General features: G+C 36.8%; 2 pseudogenes across 1 annotated transcript; both read left to right on the top strand.

The window, feature by feature from the left end:
* On the top strand, positions 1-968 carry LOC146455266 (uncharacterized; annotated as a pseudogene).
* Positions 969-1,870: 902 nt separating this feature from the next.
* On the top strand, positions 1,871-22,999 carry LOC146455267 (uncharacterized; annotated as a pseudogene). Its single transcript, XR_014859053.1, has 3 exons — positions 1,871-2,103; positions 2,210-2,511; positions 21,858-22,999. The product of XR_014859053.1 is annotated as an uncharacterized LOC146455267 (transcript).
* Positions 23,000-23,093: the final 94 nt, after the last annotated feature.

Below are 23,093 nucleotides of genomic sequence, written 5' to 3' on the forward strand. Positions count from 1 at the left end.
ATGGCGGATAGCGAAGCACATGGAGAAGAGGAGGCGATTCGCGATTATTTCAAGAAAGGATTTACTTATGATGAAATACTTGCACTTTTAGATCAGTACCATGGTATTAGAATAAGTATAGCTACGTTGAAAAGGCGCATTAAAGAATACGGTCTGAAAAAAGAAATCTGCAATACGACCTGAATTCAGTTCGAGACAAGATTAGAAGTCTCTTAGATGGACCTGACTGCATGGGAGGCTATAGACATATTTGGCACACTCTCAAGCTGCAAGGTATTAGTGTCCCTCGTTCTGTTGTCGAAATTTTGCTCAAAGAATTGGATCCTGAAGGAACGGAGGAAAGGAGATCGCACAGGCTTCGTAGAAGGGTCTACAGGAACAATGGGCCTAATGACACACGGCACTGATAAGCTCAAACCCTTCAGCTTTCCTATTCACGCCTGCGTCGATGGATGGAGCAGAAAAGTGCCTATGGTTGTATGTAACGCGATCAAACAACTGGCCGCATAACATAGCGACCTACTATCTTGAGGCGGTTGAACAGAAAGGTGAATGTCCTCAGAAACTGATCACTGATTTGGGGACTGAGAATGGATTAATGGCTTCAATTCACAGTTTTTTTTTTTTTCGGGATGATTTAAACAGCCAGGAATCAGCGAATAGAAGCGTGGTGGTCCTACTTCAGAAGAAGCAGAACGAACTGGTGGATAAACTTTTTCAAAGACTTAGAAGACCAAGGAACATTTAATCCAGCTAGTGAGCTCCACTCCGAGTGTTTGTGGTTCTGTCTCGCGCCATTATTGCAGCTGGATATTGACCAGCTTAAAGAGCATTGGAACACCTATTACATTCGTAAGCCAAGACATGACACCATACCTGGACGACCCGATTCCTTGTAGTATTTACCAGAGAATCATGGTGAGCCTCCTAACCTGATAGCACATATAAGGACTGGTTGCCTCGATTAGATCGAAGCTATCTGCGGCCCAGTCTACCTGTAATTTATCTCACATAAACTAACGATAAATAAACCTAAGCCTAAACCTAAACTAATGTTAATCTCCCTTAACCCTTTGACCTTCACAATGAGCGTGGGCTATCAAATTTGGCAGTGCCATTCATTGAGGCCCACACCAGTACTACTCCTCTAACCAGTTTACTAAAATTCTGTAATATTCGTTCCTTTTACCTTGTGTAATGCATAAGTCGTAAGAGCACTTATCCTAGGTATGCTCCAAGCCTGCAGAAGTCAACACTACCAAACTAAAAATATAAATATTACCTTACATGTTACAGACACTTCTATTATCATTCTATTATCATGTGCTGTGATTTGATGAAACCAATATAATTTCTATGTAACCACCAAGACGCTACAGATACAGGGAAGTGCACGTGGTAATATTAGGAAGTTTTTAGAGGAAATTGTGAAGAATGTGCCTGCTGCCCAAACGAGTAATTATGACGACAAGAGTGAAGGTAGTGCCGAAAGTACTGAACTAACCAATGACTTTAGTCCAGTGAACGTAACTATCGACCGCCAGAGCTCACCGGGAATTCAAGTTTTTCAACCCTTGACTGAGGACTCTGAAGAAGAGGAACTTAATTTGTCGCCCGAAACTCGTACTAACAATGCAGATACCATTGAAGGGTGTATTCATAATTGTCATTGCGGTGAACTTAATGCTAAGTTGCTTGAGAAAATTGAATCTCTGCAAATTAATGTATCTCGCTACAGAACCAAATAAATTCTTTCACCCGCAATCCTTCACCTGACAACAGTAGAATCGGTGATTACGAAAAGAAATTGTGCGATTTATCCAGAGAACTTGATCTTGCAAAAAGTAAAAACCGCAAATATGCAGATGAGATGCGTATTGCTAATGAAGAGAAACAATGCCTTCTCACCTCCCTGCACCTGTTGTCAAAGGAATCAAAGGAATCCACAAACAATTCTCAGCATGAACTACCGAACGTAGACTTGATTGCTGAGAATAAAAGCCTACAAGAAACCGTAAATGTATTTATGCTCGTTGCGTCGGAATGGAGATTATGTAATTATGCGTACCGCATTGAGGCGTGTTCATCACGCCTATTGTTTGGGTTTGTATAAATTGTCTCTCCATGCGTTCTGCTCTCACTTTAGGTCTTTTCAGTGCCTTCAATCGATCGTCACTTAGTTTCAGCCTTTTTCCTTCATTTTTTATAGGTTGTTCAGCGCCCGGGGCCCTCTTCTGGCTTTTCTTCTACTGTTTCTTCCATTACTCCGCGAAATTTCAACAATTTTCGTCCTCAAGCGTCAAAGATCGCCTTTGATACATCTCGTTACGACATCTGCTTCGCCTGCGGAAAGACAGGCCATTGGCGAGCAAACTGCCCAAACGCATACTTTACAGCCGGCGCCGGATCGACCTACAAACAAGGGCAAAGTTATCAAAGCAAAGAGAGTGCCTCTTCTGGGCAGCAGTGATGCGATTTCTGTTCATAACGCGGTTAATGATACTCTGGAAGGTATTTCAGACGTGTGTTCTGTTATTGAAGAGTTGTTATGAATTTGAGAATTCACCTACTAGTGTTCAAGGAGTCAAGGGTAGGCTCAGATCTAATTTTAGTTTTTGGTTGCATACTTTAGGCGCAAATGATTTCATTCTCCAGGTCATTGACAAGGGTTATACCATTCCTTTTATTACAGTTCCCCAGATTGCATTTTTTGACAATAACCATTCAGCCCTTGCGCACTCTGATTTTGTTTAAGAGGCTATTCAGGAGCTTGTTCTGTCAGGTTCAGTTGTTCAGGTATCTACCCCTCCTCATGTTGTGAACCCTTTGTCTGTTTCCATACAGAGTTGCGGTAAAAAGAGGTTAATCCTGGACCTCAGACATGTGAATAAACACATCTGGAAGGAGAAATTTAAATTTGAGGACATTAGAAATGCCTCTGTTTATCTTCCTTTCGATCATTTCATGTTTAAATTTGATCTTAAATCTGGCTACCACCATATTGATATTTTGCATGAACATCAAACTTTCTTAGGTTTTTCCTGGGTTGTTAATGGGGTAAGGAAGTTTTTTGTGTTTACGGTTCTCCCTTTTGGGTTATCTTCTGCCCCATACATTTTTACTAAGGTTGTCCGTGTTCTTGTTAGGTATTGGAGAAGTCATGCTATAAGAATTACAGTTTATCTTGACGATGGGCTCGGTTCTGCCCGTGATTTCGCTTGCTGTGAAGCTGCTTCAGCATTTGTTAGGACTTCGCTTCAGCTCTCCGGTTTCCTTCCCAATGACAGTAAATCCATTTGGCAGCCAACTTCTTGCTTAGTGTGGTTGGGTTATTGTATTGATTTATCCATTCATACCATCACTATACCTTCCGAAAGAATTCTCAGTGCTGTACTAGTAATTGATTCAATTCGTTCCCAGTATCCTTTCAGTACCGCTAGGAAATTGCCCCAGTTTGTTCGTAAGTTTATCTCAATGAGTTTCGTTTTTGGTAATATTACTCGTATCATGACAAGGTATTCCCATTTTGATATTTTGAGAAGTCCTACGTGGGATGGGAAGATTTCCCTGTCGGGTTCAACTCTAAACGAACTTAGTTTTTGGAAAGAGAATATTCCTTTCCTTAACAGCAGGCGCCTTCTGTCTGTAAAGCCTCAATATACCCGTGTATGTTATTCAGATGCGAGTTCTACGGGTTGTGCCAGTTACGTCTTAGATTTTCATAACACCTTTGCCCACATGATGTGGAGCGTCGAGGAAGCTCAGAAGAGCTCTTCTTACAGGGAGTTAAAGGCTGTTTCACTCGGTTTAGAATCTTTTTTGCCCTTAGTCAAAGGGCACACTATCAAGTGGTATACTGATAATCAGAGTGTTTCTAGAATTGTCGAAGTGGGTAGCATGAAGGAAGATTTGCAACATCTAGCTTTGTGCATTTTTAGTATGTGCTTGCAAAATTGCATCACATTGGAAGTTGAATGGATCCCGAGATCGGCTAATGACAGAGCTGATTTTCTTAGTAGAATTGTGGATTATGATGATTGGCGGGTAAACAGGGACTATTTCCTTTTGGCTGAGGAGAAATGGGGTCCTCACTCAGTAGACCGTTTTGCAAATCACGAAAATACCCAGTAGTAGATGAAAAAGGAGAGACCTGGCTCAATTAACAAACTCGCCGTGTGGTGTCTTAAAAATCCCAAGGTCATGAAAAAAATTACCCTAAAAAATCAGCATAAAAAATCCCAAGGTCATGAAAAAAATTCCAAAAAATTCAAAGGGACTTTTCATCTGCTTACGCGGAAGCCGGTTAATGAGAAAAAATTAAAGGGACTTTCCCTCGGCTTACACTTCCGGTTATTAATGAGAAAAATTCAAAGGTACTTTTCCTCGGCAAGCCGTAATATTTTCAGAGACATTCTCTGAAAATCATTCTCTTTTGAAATCATACTCAACATCGCCAATCACTATTTTTCCATTTTTCGCAGCATTTGCAATTCCAAACGCGCAAAGATTCATTCCGTTCATCGCTTCCTTTCTTGTGGCGAATTCAAATCGACTTCCGGCGTTTGAAAAAACATAAGGCTTTTTCATTTTGTCTTTTTTTGAAGAAAGACCAAGCGCTTGTTCCAACTCATTCTTCGTGAAAATTACGTTGTTTTTTATCTGCTTCTTTTTCGCTATTTCAACAAGGGAAGAACGAGCAGGTTGCACAATTATTTCATCGCTTTGTTTGATTAATTCAATTAAATCATTCTTTGTCTTTCTGGCGAGAAACAAATCGAAGAGGCCTTTTCCTCTTACTTTCAGTTTCAAATCGAGAAAATCGTTTTCCATTTTAAATAAATATTTTTTAAATTTTTTTGACAGGTCTTTGTTTTTTTTCAACCAATAAAGGAACAATGTTTGTCACACGAAGCGACTTTATATTGACAGTTTGTTCCGCTTTGCAAAAATGAAAATTTCGCATCTTATTAAATATGCTTGTCAGGAAACGCCGTTCATCAAAATGCAAATTTACATTGTGTTCAAGGTCATATGACAGTCGTACGATTCTATCAACCAATCAGGAATTGCCTGATGCATCAGACAGATTCTTTATTTAAGATGATTTTGAAGGGGAAGGAATATTTCAGTAAAGACATGAACAAGAAACGTTTCGCCGAATTTGCGAATTACCTCGAAGCTTTTACACAGAGGATTGTTATTCGCTTTCCAGATGGCAAGGATTTTGTCGAAAATGAAAAGAAAGAAATGTTGACGAAATTTCCTGAGCTTGGAACATCATCTAATCCCTCATCAGGACGAAGTAACTTTGCTGTTATTGAATATACATTGAAGTCTTCAGTCAACGAGGAAAGAAGCAAGTGTTACCATCAGATTGAGATAAAAAGGGACTCCCCTGAAGACTGTGTGGAAACCATCAACACATTATCAAGAGCTGTTGGAAACGCACATCGAGATATTTTGTTTTATTCTTCAATGCAAGGCGACATTCTTTCAGAGTTGAAAGAATTATGTCGTGAATCATTTACTGTGATTTTGCGAAACAATATCAACATCTCAAGGTCGCATGCCTACTTCTTAATGAAACTTCACAAACTGATATTGGAATATCCAAGACTTTTGAAATGTGAACTTCCTCTTAACTTTTTTCAAAAGAATTTTGCGAACATTGAGTTAATTTGTAAAAATGACGTAGAGGTATGGAAGGCTTAACCAAGTTTTGACACGTCAGCGGGAAAGCATTTCATCATTTCACAGAATTGTTTTATCTCTTGAAATAAACAACGAAAAACCACCCGATCTCTTCTCAAATTCAACTCTTAACTCGCTACGTCGAGAAGGGATCCGAGTTTTTTTTGATATATTTTTTTAATCTCCTCTTTCAAGGCATCAACATCAACTGGCTTCGTCGGTTCGCTTTTGACTGTTGAATTCTTCCTTTGTTTATTTCGAAGACGCTCTTTCATCGAAAAATATTTTTCAACCTCTCGCAAAATCGAGTCAAACTCACCATCAGAAATAAATCCATCCTTCAATGCTTTTGAAATCAATCAATTCATTGACAAAAGCGATGATTCAGCGAGAGAAACCGTTTTCTCGTGTTTTCTAACTTTTCTTTCAAAATTCGCACTTCCGGCCATTGAAGCCGATGATATGAGAGTCGTCACCAATGCCGTCAAACTCAAAGGAACTCCGACGGCAATCCCAATTCCACTCAATGAAGTTCCAACAATGCTTGATGCCAACACGGTTGTCACAAAAACTGAAACGGATGTTATTTTCGAAGCGACTGATTTTGCTCTCTTGTATTTTTTGCTGACTCGTTTGTAATGAGAAATTTCGTCTTCGAGTTGTTTTTGACAATCACAAATCTTTTTCAATCTGAATTCAGCGCCAACTTCGTTCACTTCGCTTTGAAGCGAAGGATAAAGTTGAGGAGCACTTGGGGCTACGCCCCGGTCCCACTCCGTGGGGCCTGGAATAATATTTTGTTCACTCATTTTATTAAAAGATCTCAAATAATTTCAAATTCAAATCTCAACGGAAGCCCATTAAAATCGATGACCTCACCAGTTTCTTCCGTCACTGTGATTCGCAAAGAATCGATTATTTTTTTCCCACCTGCTATTTTCCGAAACGGGCTATGTTTTGATGAATATTCAACTCTTTCGAAAGGCCTTCCTTTGATGTCAAAACACGCCAAAACATTTGAAGGTTTTTCATTGAAAAAATTTTCGTTTTTATCAACGAGATCGCAGTTGATGAAGAGGTTGTTGAATGAAGCCAAACGATTGATGATGGTATCTCCACTTTTCAGAGTGTGCCGTCGTTGGGCTTTTGGCGAAACGTCCTGACTGATATCAATCAGACCAAGAAGATGAGTCAGGTCACGATCAAAAATAACTTTTCTTCCAAGAGGATTTTCAATCACAATTGGACATTTTTGGTCATCAAGTTTTACTTTGATGTTTTCTTTTTCAAGTATTTTCTTTTTTTCTTTTCCGAGTGTGTCAATAGAGTAATTTCCGGGATAAATCCTTTTAACAGAAGCAACATTTTTGTCATCATATATGGCGATTTCTCCTCTTTCTTTCAAATTATACCAAGAATTATAAAAAGAGCAACTGGTTAACCGGATGAACTCAAATTTTTCGATTGGTTCATCAAAGTAAACCGTGTGGTCATTTAAATTTGTCAAAACAGTCAAAACAACCATTTTCTTTTCAAAAGATAAAAAATGGAAAACTTGTTAAAATGGATAGATTCCCACCCAAAAGAAGCAAAACGACTTTCCGAACAAGCAGAAGAAAAAGCATGGCGAAACTTCAAAGCCAAATTTCCCAACGCTGACCTCAGCAAATTCGTTGCACAAGTGGATATGACCGACAAAACACACGCAACAGCTCAAATAAATTTGGTTATTGTTCCCGGTCAACATTGGCAAATTGTTTCACCCAATCCCAAAGATTGGTCTGTTGAAATGAAGAAAGTTCTTGGATTTGGAGGCTTTCCAATCGAGCTAATTCTCAATTCAAATCCTTCAAATCCAGTTCCAGCTGTTCCATTTTCAGACAAAATCCCCGAATCTTTTGGGGAAATCCTCAACCAACCAATCAAAATTTTTGTCAAACCAAATGAAAGCTTCACAACAAAATTCCGAGAAATTTTTACGAAAACAAAGATCTCTCACAAAACAGGAAAAGAATCAAGAAAATGGCTGAATCAACCAAACATTGACCATTGGCCACAACAACTCAACTTTGCCTTTTGGTGCGCAACAACAGCTTCTGGAATCTCAAGACATCTCGTCAATTCACTCCCACCTCAAATCAAATCCTTTCTTCTTTTCCACATTTATTTCACAACAAGAAGGATTCTCTTCGAAATGGGAGGAATTCAAAGTGAATCTGCTCTCCCAGGTGATCCCACATTCAGTCAAACTGAAAAAGAATTCGACATTCCTTCATACAAGAGAATCTGTGCAGAATTTCAAATCTCGCCAAACGCAGATTTCAGATTCACCTTTGGTCAAAATTTTGGACATGGATATGTTAACGTATTTTATCCAGGAGAAGGAGACTATGCACAAAAGCATTGGACTTATCCTCCAGCAACCCTTCAAAACCCATCAAGTCAAAGATTCTCCGATGAAGGCGGAACTGACGCAAAAGGAAACAGAATTGATTTCATCGGTAATGATCAAGGAGCTGACAAACAGTTTGAATTTTTCATGCCAAACGGACCTCTCAATGGACTTTCTCAAGCAGGAATGGCAAGACTCAATCAATCAATTGAAGCATTCGTTTATTGCATTCTTGGAGCACAAGTCAACGTCAGATCATCAATCCTTGGTGAATTTGGAGGCGCAAAGGAAGCTCAAAGAGAATTTCTCGTCCTCATGGAAGATGCAATCAGACAGCCTGACTTGTCAAAAAGCATCCAAAGATTTCAACTTGCGATTGATGAGGCAAAAGTCAGGCTTGATCTTGCAATCTCACCAGGAACATGGTTGATGCCTTCAAATCTTGTTATGAACACTCAAAGCACAGTTGGATACAACAACAATCTGAAAAAAGCAACTGGAAACATGAAACTCGGAGTCAACTCTGATGTCAATGTTGACTTGAAAAAAGTTGGAGTCAGGAAGATGGATGGAGGGTCTTCAAAAACCAACAGATCAACTTCGCATCCTTCAAATACAGTAGAGAAACAAAATGAAAACAAAAAAACAAAACCACCGTCTTTGGATTCACAACAAGTCACAAAAAAACTTAAGGAAGCGAGTGAAAACCAAGAAAAAGAAGAATCAAATCATGGCAGCAAAGCTGCCGACGCTTCGCGTCACGAAACTTTGAAATTTGGAGTCATCATTGCGGCATCACTCGGAGCATTTGCCATTTATCGGATTTTTCGCTGAGTCCAATCCAATGGATTTAACTCAATTTTTCACTCGCTATCGCGCGCTCGCTCCGCTCGCTTTCTTTTGAATCTTTTCAACCATGAAAACTGCAACAGCAAGAATCAACAGCCAAGCGTTTTTTCCAAGGAATCCAACAACTTGTCCTGCAGTTTTGAAGATGAAACTGACGATTGAACCAATCAATCCAGGAGGAAGTTGATCAAGCTTTTTTCCAAGATCTTTCAAAGCATTTCCAACTCCTTTGGCAACAGATTTGAGTCCTTTTGAGAGCGCATTCACAATCACACCGATTGTTGAACCAACAGCAAGGAAAACAGCAAAAACTGTGAATCCATATCTCTTGAAAATGTTTTTGATTTTCTCTCGAAGAGGTATTTCTCTTGCTATTTCTTCAATTTGTGTTCCCAGCCTGGCAAGCTCCTCTTCATTTTCTGCAACTCTTGCCTCAACTTCTGCTCTCAGTTGGGAAGAAGTGTTTTCATCTTCTAGGATTACTTTGTCAGTTTCAATTTGTTTCTTTAGCTCAGCCTCTCGTTTATTCAGTTCATCGATGGTTTTTGTCGTGTTGAGTCTTTCTTTCTTTTTGTTTTTTTGCAAGATCAGATTTGAGTTTGTCAACCTTTGCTTGTTCTTTTTCTTTCGCTTTCACTTGTTTCTGCAAATCTACATTTTCTTTTTTTGCATTTTCAAAATCTTTTTGCAAATTCTTTTTCATTTGCTTCAGTCTTTGCAATTCTGTTTGATTTTCAAGACTCGAACCATGTTCTTCTTCCAGTGCATCAATTTTTGCTTGCGTTTTTTCGAGTTTGTTTCTATAATCTCTGATTTCTTGAGCATTTTTGTGGAGTTCTTCAGCATTCTTTTCTGCTTGTTTCAATTGTTTTTCTGCTTCTCTCAGTCTCTGCCGGTTTTCTTTCATTTCAGAATTATCTTTAGCGATCAAAGATTCAGCATCAGTTCCCAAAGCAGATAATATTTCTTTTGGCAATTGTGGGTTTAATCTTTCTTTTCCTGTTGTTTGCTCTTTGGTCATTAATGGGTAGAATTTTTTCCCACTTTTTTTCATCCTGACTTCTATCTTATCTTTGAAAAACGAAGCTTCAAGTTTATCATCTTCTGCATTTGGGTATAATATACTGAGATCATCCCATGCATCTTTTGTGAGGGATTGCGAGTTTCCCCAAGTTTTTCGACCTTGAGTTTCACCTTCAATGAAAGATGTTCCTGCAGTTTTTGGTCTTGCTCCTTCTTTTCCATAATCTCTGTTCATTGTTGTCTTTGGAGTACTTTCACTGGGATTGTTTATTTCTTGATCAGAATCTTCATCATCATCATCATCTTTATCTTCATTTTTATCTTCTTCATCAGGATCAAGATCTTCTAAAGGAATGTATTCTGCCATTTTAAAAATAATATATTAAAATGGAAGTCAGTGAAAAAATCAATCCGAATTTTGAGAAAAAAACATCAAACGCTCTCAAGGCAGAAAGAACTGTTCACAGAGTCACATTCAATCCGAACAAAGCTTCCCCAGGTGAAACACTCAGGATTCCAGTTCCAAAGCTTCATGAGGGAACAGTCTTGGTTCCAGATTCACTCGCATTGATTTTTGATTTGAATGTGAGTGGTCATGCAAACAATTTTCTGGTGAACAATGTTTCAAGAGCGTTGGTTTCCAGATTGAAAATCAAGTTTGCTGGAGAAATTCTCGCTGACACAGACGGTTGGGATCTTTTCAAGCTATGGGAAGATCTTTTTTTGACAAAACACGATCGAGAAAACATGTTGAGTGAGGGAATTCAATCTGAGGCTCTCTCAAAAATCAGATCCAATGCTGGAGACAAACCAACTTCTTCAGTCGTGAAGGAAAACAAGCTCAATGATATCTTCAAAAGCAAATACAGAATCAGACTTGATCACGAAATTTTAAAAGATCATGGAGTTTTTTATCCAAGAGCCTTGTCTGATGAACTGGTTTTTGAATTGACCCTTGCTCCTGCAAGCGGTGTTGTGAAGGGATCGGATGCAACAAAACTTGCATATGAATTGACAAACATTCAGCTTGAATATGAAGTCATTCAAAGCAAAAAGCTTTCAGATGAAGTAAATTCAAATCTTCTCAACGGAGATCGTTTCATGTTTGAGCATGTCACTCATCACAAAACAATCACATTTGCAAAGGGAACAGACTCAATTATCAACGAGTCAATCAATGTTCCGAGAAGATCAATGAAGGGAATCCTCCTCCTTTTCTTCGAACCTTACACTGCAGGTGCAAGAGATTCAGAAAAAACATTCAATCCTGACATCAAAGAGGTAAAAGTTGACGTGAATGTAGTTCCAAACAAGATTTTCAGTCAAGGAATGAAAACGAGAGACATGTTTGATGAAGTTTTCAGAAGATTTGGAAAGGAAAACTCGTCAATGAACGCAACTGAATTCTTTGCAGGAGACAAGTTTGCATTGTTCATCGATCTCAGAAGCATGAAAGACAATGATCTTCATGGAAGTGGAATGAGATTGGTGAACACAAAAGATGGTGTTTATTTGTCAATCAAAAGAACAGCAAGTGGTTCAGGAAATGTCAAATGCCACATCTTCATCTTGGCTGATGCGCAATTCAGCATTTTGAACAAAGAGCTTGATAGTGTGGCATATTAATTTCTTTTTGATCAATCAAAAAGAAATTTCAAACCGGAGGCAATTCAGTTCCAGGAGGAACAATCATCAACTCCTCTCTGACGAATCCTCTTTTTGGTCCATCTTTCAAATAATAAAGAACCGGTTCTTTTTCATTCACAATTGCTCTGTCAATTGAAAAAACTTTCAGAGACCAATTCGGATCAGTTGCTCTTCTTTGACCTCCTTCAAGTTCACCAGGAGCAAAAAGAAACCTCACATTCACTGAAGAATCGAGTCTCTTTTCATTTTTTCCAACAGGTCTTGAATAATTTGGTTTCTTCGAATCAACAACCTTTTCTTTGATTGCGTCAATTGGCCTCTTTCCTGTCAGTCGAGTTGTTTCATTTTTCAATGCTTTCACAACTTCTGGAAGCCTTTTCACCCATTCCGTGGATCTTTCACCTGATTTAAAGTTCATTTCTTGGGAATATTGAAAACTGAAAAGTCTTTCACCCAAAGTTCGATTAAATCTCTCAACAATTCCTTGATCACGGTGAACATTTGGATTTCCTCTTCTGATTCTTGTTTCATGTTTTGACATTTCCTTTGTGACATCACCCATGAATTCTCTTCCTGGATCAACTTGAAGAATTTTTGGCCATTTCAAAGGTCCTTTGTAAATTTTCTGAAAAGCCTTTGAAACTTCAGATGAATCTTTTGAAGTGAGAGGTTCAGCAGCTTTGAATCTGCTTGCAACATCAACAACAGTCAAGGCATATTTGAAAATCTTTCTCCCTCTTGGAAGTTTGTCATGAGGAAGAAAGAGAAGATCAGCTTGATGAACTGCATTGGGAAATTCAACATCAAATGTTGGTCTTTGGATGTTTTTTGGAACAGGCAGATAGATTTGCCAGATGGCTTGTTTCATCAACCAAAGTTTCGCTTCATCTTCAGAAACATTTGCTTCTTGAGAAAGTTTTTTCACTGCTTGAAAGCCTTTCCAATATCCTTTTGGGGAATAATAAATTTTTGACAATTTTTTGTTTGACATTTTTAAAGGAAATGACTTGCTGCAAATCCAATAGCCAAAGCTGACGTTCCAACAAAGATCAACTCTCCCTGTTTTTGAGATTCGCTTGGTTGGTAAAAGTCTGAAAATTGGGGTTCTTTGAGATGCTCAATTGTTTGTTGATGAACCTTGTTATAAAGCTTCAAAGCATAATCAGTGTTTGTGAAATTTTGTTTTGCTTCATCTTTTATTCTGTCATTTGTTTGAATCCAATCATTCAGTTTTGCTCGATTTTCTTCGTATTTTTCGAGTTTTTTTTTATATTTTTCAACTGCCAGGTTGTGTCTCTTTTTTTCCTCCATTGAGGCTGATTCTGAATCTCCAGAAAGAAATTTTGCGAGATAAGATCCACCAACAAAGGCGGTTGCATTGATTATTGCTCCTCCAATCATGATTGCGATGCTTGCCATTTTAACTTGGCAATATTTTTTGTTTTTCAAGATAATCTTTTGTTGCCAATGAAGCTGCAATGATGACAGTGAATTTCACATAATTCATTAGATTTGAGGAAGGATCAGAAGTCATGGGTTCTTTGATTACTTTCTTTGCAAGCCATCCAAATCCTGCACCCAATCCAGTGATTGTTGCAGCATCAGTCATTGTTTTCACGAGTTTATTGTCTGACATTTTATATGAAAAAACAAATTAATCCATTTGTTTTAATTTTGGAGCTGTTTTTGTTGCAGCTTGCTGCGTCCCACTTTGTGGGACTTCAATATTTTTCCTCTCAACTTCTACCATGGTGCTTCGCACCGACGCCTGCGGCGTCATATGATCAATCAACTCTTTTTGTGCTTTTTCGCTTCACTCACGCTCACGCCGTTCGCTTCCCACTTTGCTTTTATTTTTGAAAAGATGTTTCAATTCTTCCCTCTTGTAATACCATCCAGCAAGTGAAACAGCAATGCTGGCAACAGAAAGCACTTGAGTGAGTGAAAATGAACTGCTTTGCTCGCTTTCTTTTTCAGTTGGAGGGTTTTCTTTTTGTTCTTGAGTGTCGCTTCGAGTGACTTCTTTTGCTTTTTTCTTTGCTTCACGTGCTTTTTTGTTGTGATCAGCAAGTTTTTTTCCAGCTGCAATTCTTCCTGGATTTTTTTAGAACTGTTTGTTTTGTTGTTGTTGTGATTTGTTCAGAATCAGGTTTTTCTTTCTTTTCAGAACTTGTTTGAGGTTCTTTGATTTTTTCAGGAGCGCTTCGCGCACTCACTTTGTTCGCTTCTTGAGTTTCCATTTTAAATAATTTTTCAATTTCTTGTCATTTAATTTAAAATGGAAAAATTAAACAAAGAAGAACTTGAAGTGCTTTTGGAATATTTCAAAAATGAATCAGAAGAAAACAGACAAAAACATCGGCAATATCTTGAAAAGACAATCTTCAAGAAAATCATGAGTCAACATTTCATTTCTTTCGAAACCAAACGGGAGAAACAAAGACAAGACTCATGCAAGTCTTCAATGACAGACTCAAACACGAGATGAGGTTGAAAAAGGATATCTTTAAGAATATTGAAAAACTTGTTAAAAATGAGAAAAAAAACTCCTTTCTTTCACAAGTTTCTTGGTTATTCCGTTTCTCTTTTTCTTTTGTTAAAATCAATGCAAATAATAATGAAATAATTTTTTTTAATTTTTTATTTTTTTTAATTTTTTTATTTAAAATATGACTCTTGAACCTGAAAAATTCAAATTGATACCATCAAGTTACAAAGGCAACAATTTTGAAAAAATTCAATACGATGGCAAAGATCTTCTCCAAAAACTATGGGGTGATTTTGTCATCACAAAATATGGTCAAAGGCTGCAACTTTGTCTGAAACCTGTCGATTACAAGATTTTTGATCGGATCCATTGTTTGGCTGGCAAAGAAAATGTTACTTGTTTTGGTGGCATCGGCATTTTGATGAACAAAAATACTCCATTTTTTGATGAGTTCAACAAAAGAATGGATCAAAGCAAATGTTTCAATGAAAACAGAGAAATCAAGATGCGTGGTTGTGTTCTGGCGTGTTTTTCACCATTTTCAAAGAACGGTGTGCTTCTCAACCTTTATGCAAAGCAAGTCAAAGTAAATGAATTTTTGATTAATGATTTGACGAATGAAGAGATCGAGTCATTTTTTGATCTTGAAGATTAATTTCATTTGGTTTCCAAATGAAATCAGTTTTTTGGAAAAACTCAAATAAAAAACAATTTTTTTTCCAAAAATTCTTTTATCGTTTCAATTCCATCCAAATAATCTTTTCCAATATAATCACCCAATGAATCTTATTTCAATTATTTCAATTTCTTCAATTTCAATCGATTCTTTTGCTGCAATATTTTCGTCGTATCCATCTTCATTAAAATCTTGATAATCATCGTGAACTTCATCAAATTTCAAAATTATTTCTTCAATGTTTTTTTTCCTTAGATTTTTTTTCTTGAACTTTTTTTTGAATTGATTTTTCGTTTTCTCTTATCCAATCAAGAATTTCAATTGACTCATTTAAAAATTCTCTGATTTCATCAGGATCTTGATAATTTTTTCATAATTTGGTTCTAAAATTTCTTCAATTTCATAAAACAAATCATTATATTGTCCATTTGTTGCTGAATTAATAACACTATAATATTTTTCGGAAATTTCATAAGTGTTATCAAGGATTTTTTCAATTTCAAGACAAAAATTTTCATAAACACTGAATTGATCGAAAATTTCTTGTTTTTTTGCATTTCTGATTTCCCAATGACACATGAGTTTTTTAGGGGAAAAATTCTCGTTGAAATCATTTTTTGCAAGAACTCTGGCTGATAATGATTGAAGACTTTCCATTTTATTTAAAAATTAAAAAAAAATTTTTTTGATTTTTTTTTTGAATTTTTTTTTCAAGTTATTTCTCAGGTTCTTATCAAATTCTTCTTCAATTTCTTTCACAGGTTCTTTTCAAGTTCTTTTTCAAGTTCTTTCACAGGTTCTTTCACAGTTTCTTCGCTTCTCTTCGCTCCTTCTTCAAGTTTCAAACTGTTTGCTGCCAAAAGACTTGCACTCGCAGCAGCCATGTATTTTCCGTATTTCAGATAAAGACTCCCAGCAATCAAATTGAGTTCTCCGTTCACAATGAAATCATTTTTCAATCCACTCAAAAACTTTTTTTCATCAAGAGGAAGAAAAAAACAAAGTGCTTTTGCACTGGCTTGCAAAAATGTTTCAACAAATTGCACCGCAAGTTTTTGAAGACAAAGAAGCTTCGTATCTTTTGAAATATTTTTCAACATCTTTCTTTGAAAGTCTTTTGATTTGATCTTGAGTGAGTTCAACTCCAATCATTTCCTTGCATTGACCACTTGCTGCCAAAATGGCAAGATTTTCTCTGTGATCTGTTTCAATGGGTTGGGGTTCAGTTTCAAGAAGTGACATTACTTCTGCCATTGATTCTTGTTCTTGGATTTCCATTTTAAATCAAATGGAAATTTTTTTCAGTTCAAAGAAATTTCAAAAGGATGTCTGAGGGAAAAATCAAGATGAGAAAATTTGACTTCTTTCAACTCTTTCATGTATTTTTCCTTTTCATCTTTTGTCAAATCTCCTGCGAATTCTTCAAATACTGTTTTCATGTCTTTTGCTGATGGGGTGAAAAAAAGAATCAAAGAAGCAATGTTTTCTCTGAAAGGTTTTGCTATGCTTGACATTTGTTGAGTGAGAACCCAAGCGCTGATTCCCGAATGTCTTGCAGAAAAAGCAAGTTTCACAAGTTCATTCGTCCTTTTTTTCACATCTTTTGATGAAGCGCAATCATCGAGAATGATCAATGTGTTTGTTCCTTCAAAGGCAAAGGAGATTATTTTGAGCCAGTCATTGATTTGATGGTGTTCTGGAATGATAATGAAAAAATCTTTGTCATTCTCAGCAAAATTATCCCAGGTTTTGTTGTTGATGAATGTTGGACAAAGGAGAAAAATAAAATCAAATTTTTGATTGAATGTTTCTTTGAGAAGATTCACAATAAAAGTTGTTTTTCCTGAATTTGTTGGACCGCTACTCACTACTGAATTTGTATTGGAAAAATACATGCAGTGCAGCATTGAATGGAATGTTTTCTGGATTCATTTTGTTATTTTATAATGCCCATGTGCAAACGTGTGAATTCCATCCTCTCTGATGATTCTCTTGTCATCATTTGCAGAAAGAGCAATCTTGTTGACTGTTTCTGTGAAAATTTCGTGTTTATGTGATCTGATGATATTCATTGATCTCATTTGTTTTTTTCCTGAAATGAGACAATCTTTGTAATCTTGGTGAGTGATTGTTTTTTTGATGACTGATTTTTTGATTCCTTTGCACTTTTTTTCTTCCTTTCCTTCATGCATTTTCACAGAATAAAGTTTTGCCCTGAGTCCAACAAACTCTTCGATGATTTTTCCCCCAGCTTCGTCTTTCATCATTCCAATGACTTTTTTGTTTAATCCAGTTGGAATGTTTGATGGATGGTTTTTTTCAAAATTTGATGTGTCAAACTTTTCATGAACATCATTTGAAATGTTTTTGAAAAAGTCTTCTGTTTCGATCTCATAGCAAAGAGAATCAGTGTCAGTGAAAAGCAGTTTTGCTTTTTCTTGGTATTTCTGTTTGATGTAATTGAAGTGAAAGTCGAAGATGAGAGTTTTGGAAATGTCAAGAATTGCCATTCCACAATAAACTGGTTTGTCGAAAAGAAGTTTCACTCTTTTCATGTGAATTGCAATAAAATTTTCATCAAATATTGTGCAACTTTCAAAGTTTGGTTTTGCAGCGAATCGCAATGCTGAAAATCTGTTGTTAACCAATTTGATGTCAACCCTTTTCCTGATGTTTTCCATGGTCTTTCCGAAAACAGAATTGTTCATGAGTTTGAAAAAATCTTTTTCGAAATCATTCTTTCCGTTTGCTCTTAGTTTTGTGTTGAGTTCAATATAAGATTTCAACCAAGGTTCTTCTTTGAATTTGATGATTCTGTCTGTGAATCTTTTTCAGTTTGAGACCCATTTGGAGATATTGCTTGAGATTTCTGTGATGAATCACGTATTTTTCTTTGTTGTTGAGAGTTGGAATTAGTTTTTCAATATTGTTGACAATGATTCTCTCAGGAGCAAGTGGGAGATCATTGTGGGGGTCATGAAGTTCTTTTGGGTAATCAAGGTCAACTTCAAGAATGCAAGGAAAATTTCTCCAGTTTTCAAATTCTTTTTCATCCACCCATTCAAATCCTCCAACAGGCAAAGGCTCACACATTGCCCAGCCATAAAGATTGTTTGCGTCAAGATAAGGGATAAATGTTGAAGGTTTTTCTGGATCAAAATCTTTTCCCATATATTTGTTGTTTGCTTTTCCAAATCTGTTTGAAATTATTGAAACACCTCCTCTTGTGCCTTTTTCAATCATTTGAAGCATGTCAATGTCATTTAGGAGTTCGAGTTTGACTTGTGTTTTCTTCAAAGATGCATCCCATGCAAGACCTGGTGAGGTGAAATACCATGCTGGATCAGGCTCATAGTTTTGAAGGCAAACATTCCTGAATTCTTCGAAAACATCACAAAGCAACAAAACATCTGTTTTGAGATAAAGATCGTGATAATCTCCCATGTTTTTGCAGTTGAAAGTTTTCCAAACGTTTTGTGCATGCTCGAAGTCTTGTTGTGTGATGTGTTCATCGTTGAGTTTTGAATAAAATTTTTCTTTTAGGGGAAGATTTGTTTTTTCAAATTTTTTGATGTTGTCCATAAAGTCATAAGGATAAACTCCTTTTTTTGAAAGAAGGTTGAGTTTTTCTCCGAGTTCTTCTTTTTCTTTTGGAGTCAGTTTTTCTTCCTTAAGGGTTTTTCCTCTTTCCCTGATTTTTTCTTTTAGGAGACTTTTTTTTGTTTCAATCTTTTTGTCTCTTTCCAGATTCTTGACCAATGCATCAAGAGAAGATGCCATGAATTTGAAGCTGTCAACAAATCTGATGTCGTGTTTGATTTCATGTTCTTTTCCTTCTTTGTCGATGTAACAACCAACAACTATCTTTTTTGTGAATGAAATGTATTTTTCCTCATTGTTTGGAATGCATCTCATGTCACCTTCAGTTTTTCCAAGATTTTTGACGAAAAGATGAGCGTCATAATTTTGAAGATTGTGAAAAATTACTGGAGTGAACCATGGCTTTCTGTATCGGAGATTGCATGAGTTGTGAGCTGCTCCTCGGAATTTCCCAGTAAAGTGACAGTGATCTCTGACTTTTTTTTCGTCTCGAGCTTCGCTCGGATTCCCCGAAGGGGAATCTTTTTCAAATTCTTCTTGACATATCCAACATTTTGTTGATTCGTTGAAATCTTTCCAATCATTTTGTGTCATAATCAGGGGCTTTTTTGGAATATTTTGAATCCTTGTGATATCATCTTCAATCATTTCAACAAAGATTTGAGAGATGTCTTCTTTTTCATTTTTCATTCGATAAGTTACTGTTTTTGAAAGCTTTTCATCAAAAGAGCATTTGATGTGATAACAAAACCCACAAGGTTTGTGTTTTTGAAACTGGTTGGTGAAGCACTTTTCTGGATTTGGTTGACATCCACTGATGGGTTCAACAAGAGACTCAAAATCAGCAAAGATGACAAATGGCATTTTTTGTGAGCGAATGTGATTTTTGAATTCGATGAAAGTTTCCTCTTCTGGCATTTCGATGAATTCATTGCTTTGACAAATCTCTTTGTGAATTTCAAGTTTTTCATTTGTTTTAAAAGCATTCAAGCATCTTAAACAAATATGAATTGATCCATTGTGTTTTGTGATTTGACTTGACCACAGTTTGCTCATGTCTTTGATGAGACAATAATGCTTTTTTACATCATCAGCAATCAAAAGGAGATTTATTTGGTGTTGCCTTTCTGGAGCTTTGAAAAGCCTTAGAGGATAAACAGCTTTTTTTTCATAACCAAAAACATTTATTGAAATGTTTTGATTCAAATTTTCAAAATGTGTTATTTGTTTGAAATCAATTGGAAATTTGAGGTCATTCCAATTGAGTCTTTTTGAATTTTCCCTGAGATTTTTGTCAATTCTTTCAGGATTTTTATTGACAGGAAAAAGAGCTCTTGTTACACACCATTTGAAACATTCATTATCATCATTTTTCATGTTGATGATTGCTTTTTTGTTTTTGAGAACATTCGGTAGTGGGATGTATGATCTCCCTCTGAGTGGAATGTATTGTGTCATTTGAACGTCAAGTGACAGAACTCTTTCAAGAACCCAGTTTGATCCTCTGTTAGTGTAATTTTGAAATTTTTCTTCGATTGTTTCAATCATAGAGTCAATGATTTCTGATTCATTTATCCCTTCATGATCCCCTACGGGAATCGGGCGCAGAGCGCCCAGATTTTCAATTGTTTGAGAGTGAAAATATGGGTACGCATCTATAATATTTCCGTTGGTCAAATCAGTTCTTGTCATATAGCAATTGAGAATGAGTCTCATCCTTGTTTGTCGATTTTGTCTCATTATTCTCAAAACATCTGGTTTGACAATTTGCATGAATTCTATTTCATCATAATTTCCTTCTCTTTGAATTCGAAATTGTCTTGCAAAACCACTCAATGCTGTTGCTGTTTCTGTGACTCTTGTTGTTGGTTCACTAATTTCTGTTGGCGTCTCTTGAGAAGGGGAGTGACTAAACATATCCCAAAAATAATTTTTCCAACCTTCCAAATAATTGGTTATGTTTCCACACCAACGAGAGTAAAAAGGCGTTTGGTTTTTTGGATTTGAGGTCTTACTTGCCATTTTATATATATATTTTTTAAATTTTTTTTTTGAAAAAATAAATTTTTTAAAAAAATATATAAAATGGAAAAAGAACAAATTGAATTAAAAATTTTAGTGAGTGGAAAAGATATTTTTCAAATTTCTTTTAATGGTTCATCACTTGATTATTTAAACCAAATTATTTCAAAAAGTGATGAAATCACAGTTTATCCAATTCGTGCGAGTCTTTTGAAAATGGCAAAAAAGAGAAGAATTCATAACAAAATGGCCTACACTAATGAGGAGCTTAAAAAAGCTTTTGGATTTCCTTCCAAAGGTAAAAAATTGAGAAAGTTTGTTTTTGAATCTTCAAATGAAAGGCTTGAGTTCAACACAAGAAAGGAAGCCTTGGAGAAACTGAAAATATCGGCTAATAGAGTTGCTGATGCTATTAAAAATGGGGGAATAGTTATAGAGGGAGTTAAGTATGATTTCAAAAGAGAATGAATTATTTTTACAGAATTTCTGTGAAAATATTTCGGCTTGCCGAGGGAAAGTTCCTTTGATTTTTTCTCATTAATAACCGGAAGTTTAAGCCGAGGGAACGTCCCTTTGATTTTTTCTCATTAACCGGCCTCCGCGTAAGCAGATGAAAAGTCCCTTTAAATTTTTTGGGAATTTTTTTCATGACCTTGGGATTTTTTATGCTGATTTTTTCGGGTAATTTTTTTCATGACCTTGGGATTTTTAAGACACCACACGGCGAGTTTGTTAATTGAGCCAGGTCTCTCCTTTTTCATCTACTCCAGTTACCCCGCTTCAACAGCAGGTTTTGGTGCCCTGGAACAGAGGCGGTTGATGCCTTTTCTGTTTCTTGGGCGGGGGAAAATAATTGGCTTGTTCCACCTATTTTTCTTATTCCCCGGGTCATCAATCACATTGTCGCACTTGGCAGTTGTGCTACACTTGTTGTTCCACATTGTCCTTCCGCTCCATTTTGGCCACTGATTTTCACAGATGAGGGCATGTCTCCCATTTTCTCTGATTTTTTCGAGATCCCTAAGGGTACCAATGTTCTCGTTTTGGGTAATTATAAGAATGCCCTCTTTGGATCACAAAATTTCTGTTCAGGGGTTCTGTTTTTGAGGTTTTCCTAGAGAGGCCTTATTTTGTAGAATTTGTTATGCTCATTCCACATGGTTTTTAGTGTTGTGGGATGCACCTGGATCCCCCTGTTTTTCGTTGACCACTTGGTCTTTTTTCGTAACGCTGGGACCACTTGGACCCAACCTTATTTTGCCACTTGGGCCTTTTTGTTTGGCAATGTTTTTGCTGCTTGTGGGACCACTTGGACCCAACCTTATTTTGCCACTTGGGCCTTTTTTGTTGGCAATGTTTTTTGCTGCTTGTGGGACCACTTGGACTCAATATTATGTTTTCTGTTATTATGTTACATGTTTTTTATATTTTTCTTACTTTCTTATTTTTTTTTTCTAATTTTGCTTCAGATGTTAAAGCAGCTGCCAGCCGGACGTATGGCGTTCAACTGTGTGAGAAGTTTTGGCTCACTGTCTTTAATTCTAGAGCTGATAACACTGTTATCAATTATTGTCAATCATTTTGTAAATTTAAGGCGTGGTGTCTGCTTAGCTCTGGGGAGTTTTCTTTTCTCCCAGCTACTTCAGTTACAGTTTTGTTGTATTGCATTATTTACTTGAGAGTTCTTTAGGTAGCTCCACTATTCAAAACGTCTTCTACGCTATTAACTGGGTGCACAAATTAGCTGGTTTTGATAATCGTAATCCATGTGACGCCTTTATTGTAAAGTCTATTGTTGAGGCTTCACGTCGTGTTCCTCGTAAACCTATTAGTAAAGCAGAGCCCATTACCCCGGAGATCCTTGGTCTAATTTACCGGCAATATGGGGAAAGTAGTAACTTACTTGACATCAGGTTTGTCTGTACGTGTTTACTTGCTTATGCTGGGTTTTTCCGCATTTCAGAGCTTCTTAGCATTAGGAGACCTAATATTGTAACCGAAGATTGTTATCATAGGATTCTCATTGAAGTCAGCAAGACTGACAAGTATATAGAGGGTTCCTCGGTCTATATCGCTAAGACTGGGAATGTTACTTGTCCTTATTTATATCTCATAAAGTACTTGGAAGCTGCCAGGATTCCGTCATCTTCTCAGAATTATATTTTCAGATCCTTACGATATGACAAGAATTTGAAGACCAATGTTTTGTCCTCTAAGCCTCTTACCGCCAGCAGAGCGGGGGAAATTCTGAAGGAGAAGCTAGAAGCCATCGGCTTAGACCCCCATAAGTTTAGCAATCACATCTTTAGGTCCGGAGGGGCTACTTCCGCGGCTAATCTGGATCTCCCGGACAGGCTTTTTAAAGTTCACGGGAGGTGGAAGTCTGATTCAGCTAAAGATGGCTATGTTCACGATAAAGTTGAGTCGCGTCTTATCGTTCCTTTGCATATTGGCGTGTGCTTTAAGCAGTTTTTGTTACAGCTTGTTTACATTATATTCTTTTTGTGTTTTTTCTTCTATTTGGTTTTTTGTAAAGGTCGTTAGGCGGTTCGTATTTGATGGCACTGCTCGACCTATTCCTCCAATACAACAATAAATTCATTATTGTGTATTTGCTTGTGTTTGATGTTTGATTACAGAGTTTAGAGCATAAATAAGTTATTTTCGGTACGCAGTTTAGAAAATAACTATTTTAAACAATGACA

The sequence above is a fragment of the Pavona decussata genome, unplaced genomic scaffold, assembly GCF_977016875.1.
Source record: "Pavona decussata unplaced genomic scaffold, jaPavDecu1.1 SCAFFOLD_280, whole genome shotgun sequence".
In the NCBI taxonomy this organism is placed as follows: domain Eukaryota; kingdom Metazoa; phylum Cnidaria; class Anthozoa; order Scleractinia; family Agariciidae; genus Pavona; species Pavona decussata.